Genomic DNA, 15,155 nt, shown 5'->3' with positions numbered 1-15,155 from the left:
GGACACCTCTCATTAGACCAACTTGCTCAACTCCCTATCACATCTGGAACTGAACACTCCCAGGGATGGGACATACCACAACCTGTCTGAATAACCGGCTCCAGTTCTTCACCACTCTTAAAGTGGAAAATTTCTTCCCAACATCTAATCAAAACCTGCCCTTTTAACTTTAGAACCATTGCCCCTTGTCCTGTTACTATTTTTCTGTATAAAAAATCCCTCTCCCTCCTTTTAATAAGCCCCTTTAAGGTACTGGAAGGTCACAATGATGTGTCCCCAGAGCCTTCTCTTCTCCAATCTGAACAGCCCTGACTGTTTCAGCCTGTCTTCATAGGAGAGGTGCTCTGATCATTTTCGTGGCCCTTCTCTGGACCCATTCTAACAAGTCTTTCTCTTCTTGAACCACCCAGACTTGGATGCAGTAATGTAGGTGGGAGCCTCAAGAGGGAAGAGTAGAGGGGGATAATACTCTTCCTTGGCCTACAGTCCATTCCTATTTTGAATCAGCTTTTGGGGTTTGTTGAAGGTCTTTTGGGCTTTTTTATAGCTGGCCTTCTGGGCTGTGAATGCACACTGTGGCTTTTGTACAGATTTTCATCCACAAGGATCCAAAGGAGGACTAGATCAGCTATATGATGTACATGTGTGCTGTAAATAGTAATGGTTGATAACACAAATCACATTCTTAGCTGTTAATTATCCAGACTTTCTTTTTCTCCCTCTTATCTCTGAGTAAGCAGTTTTGGATTTTTAGGTTTTTTTGAGTTTTAAGAACATATGTTGAAAAGATGTATTTTAGGAATAGTTTTCTCTTTCCCCTTTTTTGCTTGGGATGGAAAACATAAGTTATCAGTGAGATAATTACATATTTAGGTATTGTGATTTCCTTACCATAGAATAAATTTTTCTACATTTAAAGTGGCATGTTCAATTTTAGCCACCTTAAGACAAAAATCTATTGTGAATTCTTCACCGTGATACAAAAGGAGAGCTAATGGCAGAGTTTTTCAGTCATAAGAAGCATCAGAACACAACTTTACCATCTGTGGAGTAGATAGAAATAGAACTTTGAGATGTGCGACCTTTTTGAATTTGAAATTATTCACTGAATTTAATGAGATTTTTCATGAAAAAGTCTTATTGCATAAACTTAAACTCAAAAAAGTTTTTTTTTTTAAGGTATCACGTAAATATAATAAGCTGTTTAAATGCTTAAAATATAATTTCTTAGTCTCTAATTTTCTAATTTTAATTATATGAAAAATATATAACAAGGACAGAACTTTTTAACAAATTAAAAATAATAGATTTATGCATATATTCTAGCATATGAAATATTATCTGGCTTTAGAATGAGAAATTAATAGTCAAGACTTTCAAGAAATAATGAGGCAATATTTCATTAAAAGTTTTATTATAATTTAGAGAAAAAAATAGAAAAATCATACATTTCAGGAAGATTTATACCTGTTATAAAAGACAGGCTATCATTACTTGTATTAAGTTGAATACACCAGTTATCTTGTTGCCTTTTATAAAGGCAGATGGTTTTGAGAACATCTCAAGGAATATCAGCAAAACGTGCCAATGTCTCTAATGTAACTATCATTTATGAAAGTGTATTGATCAGATAATTGCACTTAGTAGCTGTGCATGTGATTAATTAAATAATTATTTATTCTACTTAATGAAATCCTGAGAAATAATTAGTTACACTAAATGTCTTCTAATTATTCATTTTCTACAAAAGAATTAATGTATTTCAGATCACCAAAAGAACAGTCATTACCAACCAAACTTGATTACTCAGTGAAATGCATGTGAGATTCCTACTTTTAAGGTAGGAATCAAGTGAAAGTAGTGGAAAGAATATCAGTGAGTTAATTAGACTTCAACCATCAAATTGAAACTATGTTTAGAGTCTATTCTTTATATCTACAATACTATGAGGTTTAGGAGATTTTCAAATTAGTATCACAAATGTCTGAAAGGTCCTAACAGCTTTTCACTTCCACTCTGAGACACTCAAAACCTGTTTAAAAGTCTGCTTCTCTAAGACATTGCACAAAAAATATAGTCCATAGGAAATAATGCAGATTATAACTACTCTGCAAAATGTGCTTACTTCCCACTTCCTGTCTCACTCCTCCCGCCAAAAAAACCTCAACAATCCCTAGTAATATTAGAAGGGAAATCCTGACAGAAGATCAAGTCATGCTTACAAGTCCTGGGATTTTTTTGTATTGTAGGTAACTGCTTTTATTGAAATATTTATTTTGCAGTAACTGAACAGTAACTGTTCAGCATTTAGGTGTAGCTACCAAGTGGCATCTTACTAGAAAGGCCTCAGAGAGACAAGTCGAAATCTTGACTCTTGTGAAACATTATGGATTTTACTGGTTATTTACAGTAAATCATGCATTTTCCAAGACGAATATAGCTTTGAAAAAGAGAATACTTTATGAAGTTCTAACTTTAGGATCACTGGAAAAATATCAGAGTGTTTAAATGTTGTCTTGGCTGTCAAGATAGGTTCAGTTCATCTATATTTTCCTGAGAAGAAAAATAAAAAAAATGTTCTAATAGAAAAAATTGTTTTGGAAGAAAAATGCCTTATAACCAAAACTAAAACAAACAAACAACAAAAAAAAAGTGGTGTTGCCATGGTGCTTCATTTTATTTATTTCATAACTTACTATCTCTGATTATATTTCACTGCTAAATTATAATCTTTATGTTTTGTGAGATATGTGTTGCATCTTCTGAGTCTCACAGCTGCATCTCAAAGTCATCTGCAGTCAAATTTTCTCAACAAGTTAGGCTGTTTTAGTGAAACAATTGAGTGTTAAAATTGGAATGCTAGCCTTGGCAAAATGACAGAAGCAAATGGCAACTGTGTATTGTCAAAATGCGAATGAGCAATTGGCTGGACAAACAGTGCAGAACAAAGGAGAGGTCTGAGGAAAGCGACAAGAATGTGAATTATACATCAGTTTTACTGATAGACGTTCTTTTTGTCTAAATGGCAGACAGAAGAATATGACCAAAAAAAAAGCTTTATTGTCATTCAGGTGATTGTTCCTCATATATATATCTAAAGATATATCAATTGCATATAGTTTTTTTAATAAATATAGCTTATAAACTTAACAAAGATATTACAATAAATCATAATAGAGGTGCTTGCTCTGAGCGAAATAGAAATAAATAGAAATGCAATTAAGAAAACCATTAAATTCCTCCAACTATTTCTGGTTTTAGTTGTATATTTTGGTACCTATTTTTATTAAGATGACTTGAAAATGAATTTATTTTGCATGTGCTTTATGGTGTCCTGCACATCAACAGGTGGATCAAGCTGTTAACTAGCCATGATGAAAAAGCTGAAATAACATACTCGTACGTGGTCCACACATTTTTGAAAGGACAGTTTATGTATTCATAATGCTAAGGATATTAATCAAAATTATTTTATACTATTAGGGAATTTTGTTCTTTTAGCTAAATTGCAATGATTACTTAATCACAGTATATAATTTCCACCATGTTTAGTAGTCTATCACTCATGAGTAATATTAATATTCACAGAATTCAACTGCTATTTGAAAACATGGAATGTAACGTAAATAGTTGGTTGCCTGGCACACTGTAGGGACTGTAGGATAAAGATTCTGACCCTTATATATTAAGTTACATCTATTTGAACATAATGAATTGTATTTGAACACAATTAAAGATCTAAGGAGAGATACATCAAAACAAAGAGATTAATTCCCAAAGAACATGCTGGCCTGGATACGAAGTGATATAGCAATATAACTATATAAAATATAGTTATGTCCTAAAATGCTATGCAAAACATGTCATGATGTTGCTTTATTAACTGCTTTTTAACTAAGTAAATCCTCTTTACTGTCTTTGTTTGGGTTTTTTTTTAATAGTAACTTTTACCATTTAATACTAAATTTTGATCATAGTGTTCAATAGCAATATTTGGAAAGTAATGCTAAAGCATTAATTTTGTCTCAAAAACTGAAGGTTAATATTACAAGACAAGAAATTTTTTAAGAAACCAAATAAAATTCGCAGAAATATGAAAGAAACTGATGTACAGAATAAAGTTAAATTATTCCCTCACCTACTTCAGTAAAAGTGAAGAACTGTAATTTAGTTTTTAAAAAAAAGTCATATGATATATATGATTATATGGTATTTTGAAAGAATCCTTGAGGCCACCACTAACACTTTAATTATAATTTGTTGTCAACACATACTGAGAACCACAGCCTTTTACCCTGCTGGAAGTATCACTGCTGTTTGTAGACAGGCTGACTACTGAGCACTGTGGGTTTACATTCTTATGTGGCAGATTTGTTGGCAAAAGCCATCACAGATTTAACAAAGCTAAACTGGGTTTAACCAACTTGATTGCTTTCAATGATGAAACAGTTTGTTCAGTGGATTATAGAAGAGTTGTGAATTTACTTCTTTGATTTTAGTAAATCACTTTGGCACAGCCTCCCACAACAACCTTTCTGACAATTTGGTGAAGAAATGGACTGTACAGAGAGACCAGTGTTGGAGCAAAAAGGCCTGTACTGTTCATATCTCTTTTTGCATCACATTTCTTTATCCACAGAAAGAGTGGATAAAGTTGAACTGGCACCCACTCATGACTGGGTTCGTTCAGGGTTCAAATTTTTCAATATCTTTCTAGACTATATGGATGACAGGACTGAATGCATCATCACCATGTTTGTGCATGACATTAAACTGGATTAAGTGATTTAGTCAGAAGGAAGAGCACCCAAAGAGATTTTGACAGGCATGAAAAGCTGGGTCAGCAAGAATCACAAAAGTTCAGCAGGGTTGAATACAAAGTCCAGTTACTGGAATAATCCCAAAGAGCAACATGAGCTGGGGTCTTTACCCTTATGAGCAGGTGGGAATTTTTGTCTGCTGGGAAGGCACTGGGACCAGTGTGTGTCGCAAGCTGAACTTAAACCTGTGGGACATACTTCAGCATATGCTTAATTTGCTTTCATACTTCAGAAATGGACATCCTGAGCCAGAAACCGTGTCCTGGACTGCAACATCTAGCAGATGGTGAACAGTTCAAGGGAGGTGGTTTCTCAGCTCTCCTTATTAACTAAAAAATTTATTTATTTAAAACAAATGCCAAACATTATACCTAGCAAAGCAGTGTGGAAAAAAATCTGAAGACAAGGTATAATTTCTTACAGAATACCCGGTAGCTGTATTTGAAAAATCAATCTTATTAAAGTTCATTGATTTTTTAATAAGTGAATATGTTAAAGACTGTACAAATGTTATGCAATAATTCAATAATAGAGATAAAAGATGGAGGAGGAATACTGGGCATAAAGGATCATCAATGCAAATTAATAATTTGGTGCATTCTATATCAAGCCATTTCCTGGAAAGGATCTGATAATCTGACAGTTCATTATAGATAATGTATGTATGTACACAAATTTCATGGAAATATAAATTAAGAAATATATCCAACAAATAGGCTAATATAGTAACAATATTTTCCATTACATTGGCAGGGAAATAAATCCTATATAGAAAGAAACAGTTGAATTGCACATTTTCTCTTTTTTAATCTTCCAGCAGGAGAGAAATTTCTCCCCCTTCCCCATGCCTCAGTCTTCCTTTTCTGGAGTGCTAATAAAGGAAGGACCCAGCTTAACTCCTCAATTGAAAAGGCAAAACAAATTAGGTGCAACAGTCATGCTGATTTTTTTTTTTTTTCTTTTAATGATAAACATAGGAAAACAGAAAGGGATGCTACAACTGACTTGGAAAAAAAATCAGGTACAGCCAGTATTTGTTCTATGTACAAGATCAGGTTTTATTGTAGTCTACCAGGCAGGTCACATCTGTAATCACTATTTATAATGCAGTCTTTGCCCTAGGGCTCAGCAAGAAGATATCATGCACTAGGAATTCTCTGTGCGAGTAAATTCTGGTAAAGCCGGTCAGTATCTGCTCCTAGTTCTCTCTGCATAGTATCTCTCATACCAACATTTTAGCTTGTACCATTGCCTAGACCGTGAGCAGGGACTTTTCAACCCTCACAGGAAATAAAAAATCAGCCAAAGATCACAAATCAAACCAAATTCCTTTCCTATTCTTAGATGTGAAAAAGAGAACATTTAGAACATGTGGTTTTTTTTGAGATCAGGCTGGAGAGGGGGCAGCCTGATCTGATTTTATGTATTTGTGTTTGGTGTTTTTTTTGCATTGAATCTTGCACTTCTAAGCTGTGCTTTCCATAGGGTCTAGTCTTTGGATTTGTAAAAAAAAAGCAAAATAGAAACCAAACTTGTACACTGTTATCAACAAAAGTACAGGCTGTTGTCATAATAATATATGGCTTTCTTAATCTTGCCAAGACAAAGTTTTGTGCACAAACCTGTGAATGATTGAGCTCTTGCTCCTAATTTCACTGGTAACTAACTATGCCAAGGCAATTCAGAGGTAAATCACAATACGTGAGCTCCTTCCTGAAAATTTCATTCTCAGGCAACATGACTGTAAAATAATTTTTTGTTTCGGCTGGAGTAAAATACTTTGATCTTTTAAGTACTATGGTGGAAAAAACAGGTTATCAAGTACTTGACTGTGTCATGTTAACATGAGTCTAGTAAATGTGTGAGCTACGAAGAGCTTCAGTCTTTTTACATTATATAAAATAGGGCAGGATATCGTAACATAGTTAAAAGTTTTCAGTTTTCCTTAATCTGATTCTGGGCAAGCATGTGTTTAAGCCAGAGTGAAAACTGCAAATATCAAGCTCCATGGCATCCTTTTTATCTTACAGTGTACTGTTTGTATTCCAGATTCTCTCAAGAAGAAACAGGTGTTTTAGCTGCTGCTGGAATTCCTTGAAATGGAAAAGATAATAGTACAGACATCTTCAGTAAGATAAGGCTTTCACCCTGGTAGAATATCCCAAAGAACACCAGACCTTATAGATAGCATCAGGAGCTGGAAGCACGTGGAGAGTCTCTAATAACATTCTTGTTAGTACGAGTTCCTTAGCTAGAGATGGTATTAATTTAATTAATCTTGAGCTACCTTCCTCTGAAATAGTCATGGATAAATTACATAGCTGCATAGTAGGCAGAGGAAAAGAGATATTTTTAGAGAATTATTAATTTAATAATTTTTAGATCTATTTTGTATTAAATCAATCCCATTTGAAAACTTCATGAACAGCTTTTTCTCAGAAAATATTGATGTCTGGAAGCAAATAATTTTATCTGCTTCTATCTATCTGAACTTTCTCCTAAGGCTTACTGTGTGTTTGTGTGGGTGTGCTAAAATGAAATTATAAATCAGCTTAGACTGCCCTGGGTTTCCATTGCACTGGAACAGGACTGCAAAGATAAGAGAGTGTGCAACTTAGCCAATTAATTCAGATATTGAGAATGGCTCAATCTCTGGGCCACTCAAAGAATTTCAAAGACTATCCTTTGAGCTATAAGGACCCTTCCTTCATGAATAAAACCATAACTCCTAACATCTCCGAATAGTGAAAGAGGAACAAGAAGTTATACACATGCCTTTGGGTATGATTTTTAACAGTAAAGGAAATTTTGAATTGAAAATGTTTTTTCATGATGAGAACACACAGAGAGGCTTAATAACTTCTGATATGCCCGTGGCAGTTATTCACAGTGCATTTTAATCTTTAGGATCATCTTAAGAAGAAATTGAAGAATGAAGCATCATATAAATAAAATAATTTGTTTTACAGTGTGGTGTTCATCACTGCCATATGATGGAATTTATGTAGCATTTGAAATATCTGGCCTTTCTCAAATTATTATGGAGCCTTACTTCTTCTATCTTCCTGTTAGAAAACACAATTTTTCCTCTCAGGATACAGGGATTTGCCAATTCTTATCTTTTTGAAATCAATTTTTTGTGAACAAAAGTTACCAGAGATGTAATAAAAACATTGTCAAAATTGTATTATTCTTTTTGGAAATAGTTAATTATTCCTTCTGTAACTAGAGATCTGATATAACTTTATAAAATTGATAAAAAGTAAGCTTTATCCTGTATTTTCTATTTGTACCAGCAATTCAGGTTGTGGGAGGCCCTCAAGAGGTAATCTATGTCAAAATAACATTTAAGTTGAAAGTTAAATGAATTTGCTGAGTGGCTTGTCCAGTAAAGAGCTGAAAACCTCCAGTTTTGGTAGAGATGTCACAGACTCTCTGAGAGATCTGTTCCAGTTATTCAGGGACCCACATCTGACCTCCTCAGCAAGTTCATGGATGACCACAAACTGGGGTAAAGAGCTGGTATTTTGAAAGGAGGTGTTGCCATTCAGGATGGCTAATAAAGATGTAGAAATGGGCCAATAGAGCCTCTGGAAGTTCAGCAAAGACAAACAGAAAATTCAGCCACTGAGAAGAAGCCTCTTGCATCAGTGCTGAGGTTGATGTACTGGGAAGAGGGCTGCAGAAAAGGTCCTTGGTGTGTCTTGAACCAATTAGCAGGAGTCAGGACTGCACTCTGGTGGTGATAAAGGCCAAGCGCACAGGAGGCTGCTGTGGTGGTTTGACCTCAGCTGGTAAGTTCCCCAACATGTGCACACTGACTGCTCTGCAAGGGCATGGGGGAGAGAATCAAAGGGAAAAAGTGAGAAACACTTGCTTTGTGCAAGCAAGGCAAAATAAGAAATGAGTTCACCATGTCCCATCCCAGGCAGATGTTTATCCACCTCCAGGAAAGCAGGGCCTCAGCACTCGTAAGTCAGGAAGACAAACACCATGAAAAACACCACAAATGCCCTGGCCCCACTTCTACCTTCTCTTTCTGATTTTTTACTTCTGAACAGAATATCACGTAGCATGAAATATCTCTTTTCTCTATTGGGGTCAGCTGTGTTGGCTGTGTCCTCTCCAGCCTCCTCTCTGAGAAGGCAGACTGGGAAGAAGAAAAGGTCTTGACACTGAAAGCACTGCTCAGCAGTGCCAATATGTTAACACTGTCTTGGTGAGAAAATCAAAACAGCACCATAGAGAGGTTATGAATGGAATCCCATCCATGGCAGGCAGAGCCAGCACAGCTGTATTAGTGAGATCATTGCCAGCTGGCTGAAGGCAGCTGTCACTGCACAGGGGAGGCCACAGCTGCAGTAATAGGTCTCCTTCTGGGTCCAAGGGAAAGAAACATGTTAATAAAGGAAAGCAAATTAGCAGTTAGAAGCAGTTAGACAGATTAAATACATAAGCTGAGAGGAGACAAGAAGAGGCTTTGTTTGTTTAGCTCAGGGAAGAGAAGTCAAGCAGGAGGCTTTAATTCCAGTCCAATGCAGAAGGTGGAGCAGACTTTTGACTGACATGTGCAACAGAAGGGCAGGGGCTGTTAGCCAAAAATTGTAGCAAAGCTCCTGAGAGATTGCAGAATTGACATCCTTTGAGTTTCTCAAATACAACTTGACACAGACTTAAGCACCTTTAGCTGCCTTGGAAGGTAAACCTGCTTTGAGCAGGAGGTTTAAGTTAGATGACCCAACTCCTACTAACCTAAATTACTTCACAATTCAACTGAATGGCTATTTCTTCTCCATATTACGCACTAAACCAGTTTGAAAGAAAATTCAGGCTTTATTTCTGTCTGCAATCCTTTTGTCTTCTTAAAGAGCTTCTTACCTAGATTATTTAGAATATGAATGTAAACATGTGAGCTCAGAGTCTCTTGTGAAGCTTTCTGAAATGTTTCTGATGCTATTTCCATAATAGATCTGCTTCTTACAATTAGCACAAAACCCAGCAGTTTCATGCTGTTTCCCAGATAGAGTTAACAAGCAGTTCCTTTGTATGTATTTAATAAACAATTAATTTACCTGTACTGATATATCTTGAGAGAACATGTTTATGTTAATACTTTTCTGTCACAGCATTTAAAGATACTATTTTTTTTAATGGGGAAAAAGAAACATTTTTTTAAGGTCCTTGAAAAGGAGCTAAGAGAATAAAAGAACAATCCTTGTCTTTTTATCTTTCAAGTGAAACCTTTGTGTAAGTAAATATGAGTCATTTGGACTTGCTACCTGCTGAGGTAAAGTACTTGTTTGCTGTAACACTGCAGATATAATTTTTTTAAAATATAATTTATGTAAAATTGAGTTTCTGTAAAGGTTTGAACTAGTGAGAGGAAGTGAAGATGTTTTAATATGTTCTTTCCTAAGGCACCTTCTAAATGATGACAAATAATAACAGGATGAAGCCTCTATTAGATGGTACCTCATAGGGTATGAAGCTGTACTTCAGGGATACTGAGAAAGTATAATGAAAAATCATTAGGAATTTTAAAAGAGAATATGAATTTTCTTTTATATCTCAAGAAGTCATTACATACTATTGCTGTGCTCAAGTGTCTTTCCATGATTTCATTATTAACCTTAATTTCCAAGAACTCTATAATTCAGCCATTTTAAATCATATTACAAATGCACCTTTTATGTCAAAAAATTTGAATATACTTGGCATTATTGGCTTAGGGTCAGACAGTACTAGAAACCTGAAAAGATACTGTTTTTGAAAGATCATGTGCTGAAGTGGTGATGTTTAGGTCAAATTTGAACAAAGCTTAATTTAAAATAATGGGTTGGACTTGCCTGTCAACCAATTCAGTCTGTGGAATAATCAGTAGTTCAAAAAACAACCTAGACAGAAGAGACAATGAGAAGAAAATGTCTGGGGAAAAAAGTAAAATGTCAATGCAAGAAAACGCAGAGAAAAGTAGCTGTGAGTTCTGCAAGTATCCCAGAGATGGAGTAAATTATGATTTCACCTAAAATTGTTCTGAGTAAGTCAGATCACTGATTAAGTTTTAACTTAACTACCCATGAGCTGTAACATTATGTATATGTCTATTTTTGAGAATTAACATATTTTTCACAATCATACTTGAAACCATTTTATTTTTATCTACACACAACATGAACCTGGAAATTTCTATCATTGCCTCCATTTTTACATTTCATGAGTTAATCTTTCCAGCAGGGGGTGTCTTCTTACAACTTCTCCAACATGAGTCCTCACCATGGGCTACAGTTCTTCATGAGCTGCTCCAGCATAGTCAGGGGGTATAGTTTGTCAGGAACTAATTCAAGGGGTATAGTTTGTCAGGAACAGGCTGCTCCAGCGTGGATCCTCCACAGGAGGACAAGGGGTCACATAACTCCTGCCAGCAAACTCGCTCCAGTAGGGTTTCCCAGCCTTTTTTCGGCATTCAGCAGCTCCGATGTGGGACCCTCCATGGGCTGCAGGGACACAGCTGCTGCACCATGATCTGCACCATGGACCGCAGGGGAATCTCAGCTCCAACACCTGGAGCATCTTCTTCCCTTCACTGACCCTGGTATCAATCTGAAAGAATTGTTGCTCTCGCATACTCACTCCTCTCTTCTGTTGCCATTGTGAAGCAGTTTTTGTCCACCCTTCTTAACTGCCGTATCCCAAAGGCTCTACTGCTGCTGCTGATGGGCTTAGCCTTGGCCAGTGGCTGATCCTTCTTGGAGCTGAATGTCATTGGCTCTATTGGACATGGGAGAAATTTCTGGCAGCTTCTCACAGAAGCCACCCCTGTGGCCCCCCTGCTACCAAAACCTGGCCATACCCCAGTACATCAATGAAATTACATTTAAAAGTATGAAAATTGAATCACGTTTATGGCTTGCAACCTTATCTCTTTTAAATCACAGCTAGTTGGTACCACTTTGTCTACCAATACTATTCTTTTAATGGAAATATGTTTTGTGATGCAAATGCATAGTTAAATGCTTCTACCTCTTGTTAAAAAAAATCAAAACCATTTATGTATTGTTTTAGTGAGCAACATAACTTTTAATATATATATATGAAAAGATTAATATATGTGATTCATCTATATGAAAATAATATGGGCTTTCAGTACAAAAAGAAAAAGTACATATATATGTAATTTTTGTGACTCACAATGCATCATATGAAGACGAGAAGTGTTTGTTGTGAAATGAATGTGACTGAAGATATAATAATTCATATATGATAAAGTGATAAGAAGTTGTTGATTTGGGCTTCTTGAGAAAACCCTGTCTGTAGATGACCAGTTTCACCTGCCAGTATCAGCTTAATCAATTCCTGATTTCACTAGACAACTTTAATTTATTCTAAAATCCAACCACTGTATGTGAATTTGAGTTCCTCTGAATTCTTTTCTAAGCACCAACTAGATACGCTTTTCAGATGTTAACACGTTAATTACCTGCTCATGCATTGTATAATTCAATACCTTACCAAATTCTTAGAGGTAAATAGTGTTTTAATTCATAAAGCTCCCTTTTTGTTTATTTGTCATTAAATACTCAACTTCTGGCTTTTCCAAGAAAAAGAGACTTTTGGAAAAACTTCTGAAATGTACTTTACAGCTGTATTTTCCCATAGAGTGCTGTCATTTATATGCTTTATAAATATGTTATTTTGTATCTGATAAACTTCACTGAGTTGTACTTTAAAACACTCAGCACATATTTATTTTGCTATATGTTAGAATAACTGCATATTAGGTGCTCCAACATCTCTTCTACGGTTTCCACTGGCTTTGCATTTCGGCATGGCATTTACTGTTGCCAGATTTATCAACATATTCTGAAATGAAAATTTCACTTTCCAGTCAAAAGAAGAAAGTGCTATCTTGTAATACATGTTGCATTGAAATATATTCCCATATTTATGAAAATGCATTTTATCATCTTTTTGCACCTGTCTGCTATGATAAATTTTGCAGAAATGATTATTTATTCTTGTAATCAATTTCAAGAACAATGTAAATATTCATGAATTCATCATACCAATATTAATTTACTGGGATTTTATTCACGTAATAGGGACTCTCTGATGCATTTATTATAATCTCACATACCTTTTCTATCTGACAGTGGTACATTAAATCAAGTAAACACATGCTTTTTCCATTCACAGAATTTAGAGTGATAATAAATTATTGCCATCAGTCATAGTAAATATAGAACTATATAGGAGAAAAGAACCCATGCAAGAGGGAGTAACAAATATATCCCTCTTTGATTAATTTCTATAGTGTGCTCAGAATAAGTACATTAAAGGATCCATGTGTTCAGTTCTGCTTGGTTAAGATTTCTGACAGTCTTAGTATTATTTGTTTAATTTTCACCATGGTGTATATGCTCATTTATAATGAAGCTTGAGGTTAGAAATTTAAGAAGAGTAACTGAGTGGGAGGGAACAGCCGGGGAAGGAAAGGGGAGGGAAAGGGAAGAAAAGGGGAGAAGAACGGGAAAGCAGGACAAGGGTAGAAAGGATTCTGCATCCTAAAAATAGTCTGTACACAGGAACAAGGCTTGGTGTAAAATGTTCCTTAGGGAATGCTGTACATGTCTGTAATGCCTGTCCATGGCAGATCATTATTATAATATAGAGATGCATTAGTTTGCTAGAATTGTATTTTATTTCACTAGAGTTATTCTAATAAATATGCAGATAGAAGACTTAGTAAAATAGGAATAAATCTCCAATATCTATGCTCTGAAGCAAATGGATATCCCACTTAAAAATTTCCCAAACCTTGTTTCTTACAAAAGTCACAAGGATATCAGGCTTGTGAATTAAACATTTGAACAAAACCCAGTATGGACTCACAGAGTTCTCATTTTAAGTTTGTTTCTCAAGAAGAATAATGACTTTTATTTATTCTTACAAGGTGTCTATCACATGTAATTGTACACAAAATTAAATGGTAGGCTCTTCTTTCCTTTGAAGGTGTAATATTATCAGCATAATTTTTACTAAAAGTGTAGACACAATAGGTGCCACTTTTCCTTTATTGGCATCTGAGCACTGAAGAAATATCTCTCCATTTTTTTTACACATTTTTCCAAATCCAAAAGTCTGGTGAAGGTGGCGCACAAACTTGTCATTACAAGATAATGAGTTGCTCAGCCAGCATTAGGAAATCAAATCAACAGTTTTTTTAGTAGCAGCCAGAGTTCTACATGGCTGTTGTTTCAATCAGTATAGAGCTCCCAGTGGTCTTAATACATTTTCATTTTGTCTGTGCATGACTGAACCCAGAAAGCATCTCTGTGAAAAATAAACTCAGAAGGGGGAAACAGAAAATTAAATAGGGATATGTATGAAATTAGGTAAAAGAAAGAAGTGCTTTGTAGTGATCTACCACTTTTTCTTCATTTGGCACAGTAGCACAGTACTGTTTTACAGACACACAGGACCAGATAGGCTTGGATTAATTTCATGGATACTCTCCCTAGACCCAGATCAGAGATGGCTGATTCAGCTAATGAATGTGACTGTGTGGGGGCTGGCTTGAGCTAGGCACAGCCTGCCTGCTCCCTGGAGTGCTAGGATGAAACGCAGTAGTACTCCTGTGCAAATGCTTCACTGTGCTACAACATAAATTGCAGACATGTTATTGCATTTTTTAACATGTTCCTACATTCTTTATTCAGAATTGTTTTGATTTTTATTTGGGTGTGCTGAAGAAAGGAAACACTATGTATGCTTTAATCTTGCTGTATACATACAAGACTGGATATTGGTGTTGGGATTTAGAATTCCACAGGAGGGTCTTGTCTATGCTACGGCAGACCTATGAATCCAATTATGTACCCACGTAAATTTATACAAGATAAATATATTAAGGCCATATGCTACCTCACAGAATGCCCCTTCCAGTAGAAAATAGTTAATAGAACCCTTATTTCAATTGCCATTCAGCAGAAGAGCAGTTAGATGAAGGAATGTTCATTCTCATAGTTTCTGTTCTGCATAGATTATTTCCTAGGGTGGATATTTAGGGACTGTATCTCCCCTGTCTTGCCTCTTCAAAAGGGATTCCTTCCCAGGCACAGAATGGGGCAAGTGGCTCTGCCATCACACAGTCCTTTCAGTTGATTCTTGATTCAGCCATATGATACCCAGTTGATATCTTAAAACTTACATAAAGGTAACTAACATATTCCAGGCTTTTTCCTAGTAGTGAGTTCTATACATTGTTCTATAAGTCTTGAGTATCTCAACCTGTAGGTCCTAAATGAAGGTACCATAATGTAAGAGTCCTTCCTTTGA

At 35.6% G+C, this 15,155-nt stretch overlaps 1 protein-coding gene across 1 annotated transcript in view; it reads left to right on the top strand.

Annotated features, from left to right (window-relative positions):
* Window positions 1-15,155, top strand: part of EYS (eyes shut homolog) — a 765,693-nt gene that overhangs the window by 187,867 nt on the left and 562,671 nt on the right. The gene's annotated exons all lie outside the window — the stretch shown is intronic.

This window comes from Taeniopygia guttata, chromosome 3 (assembly GCF_048771995.1).
Source record: "Taeniopygia guttata chromosome 3, bTaeGut7.mat, whole genome shotgun sequence".
Classification (NCBI taxonomy): Eukaryota; Metazoa; Chordata; class Aves; order Passeriformes; family Estrildidae; genus Taeniopygia; species Taeniopygia guttata.
Note: the sequence above shows the minus strand (reverse complement) of the source record. Positions and strands in the feature narration are given on the sequence as shown.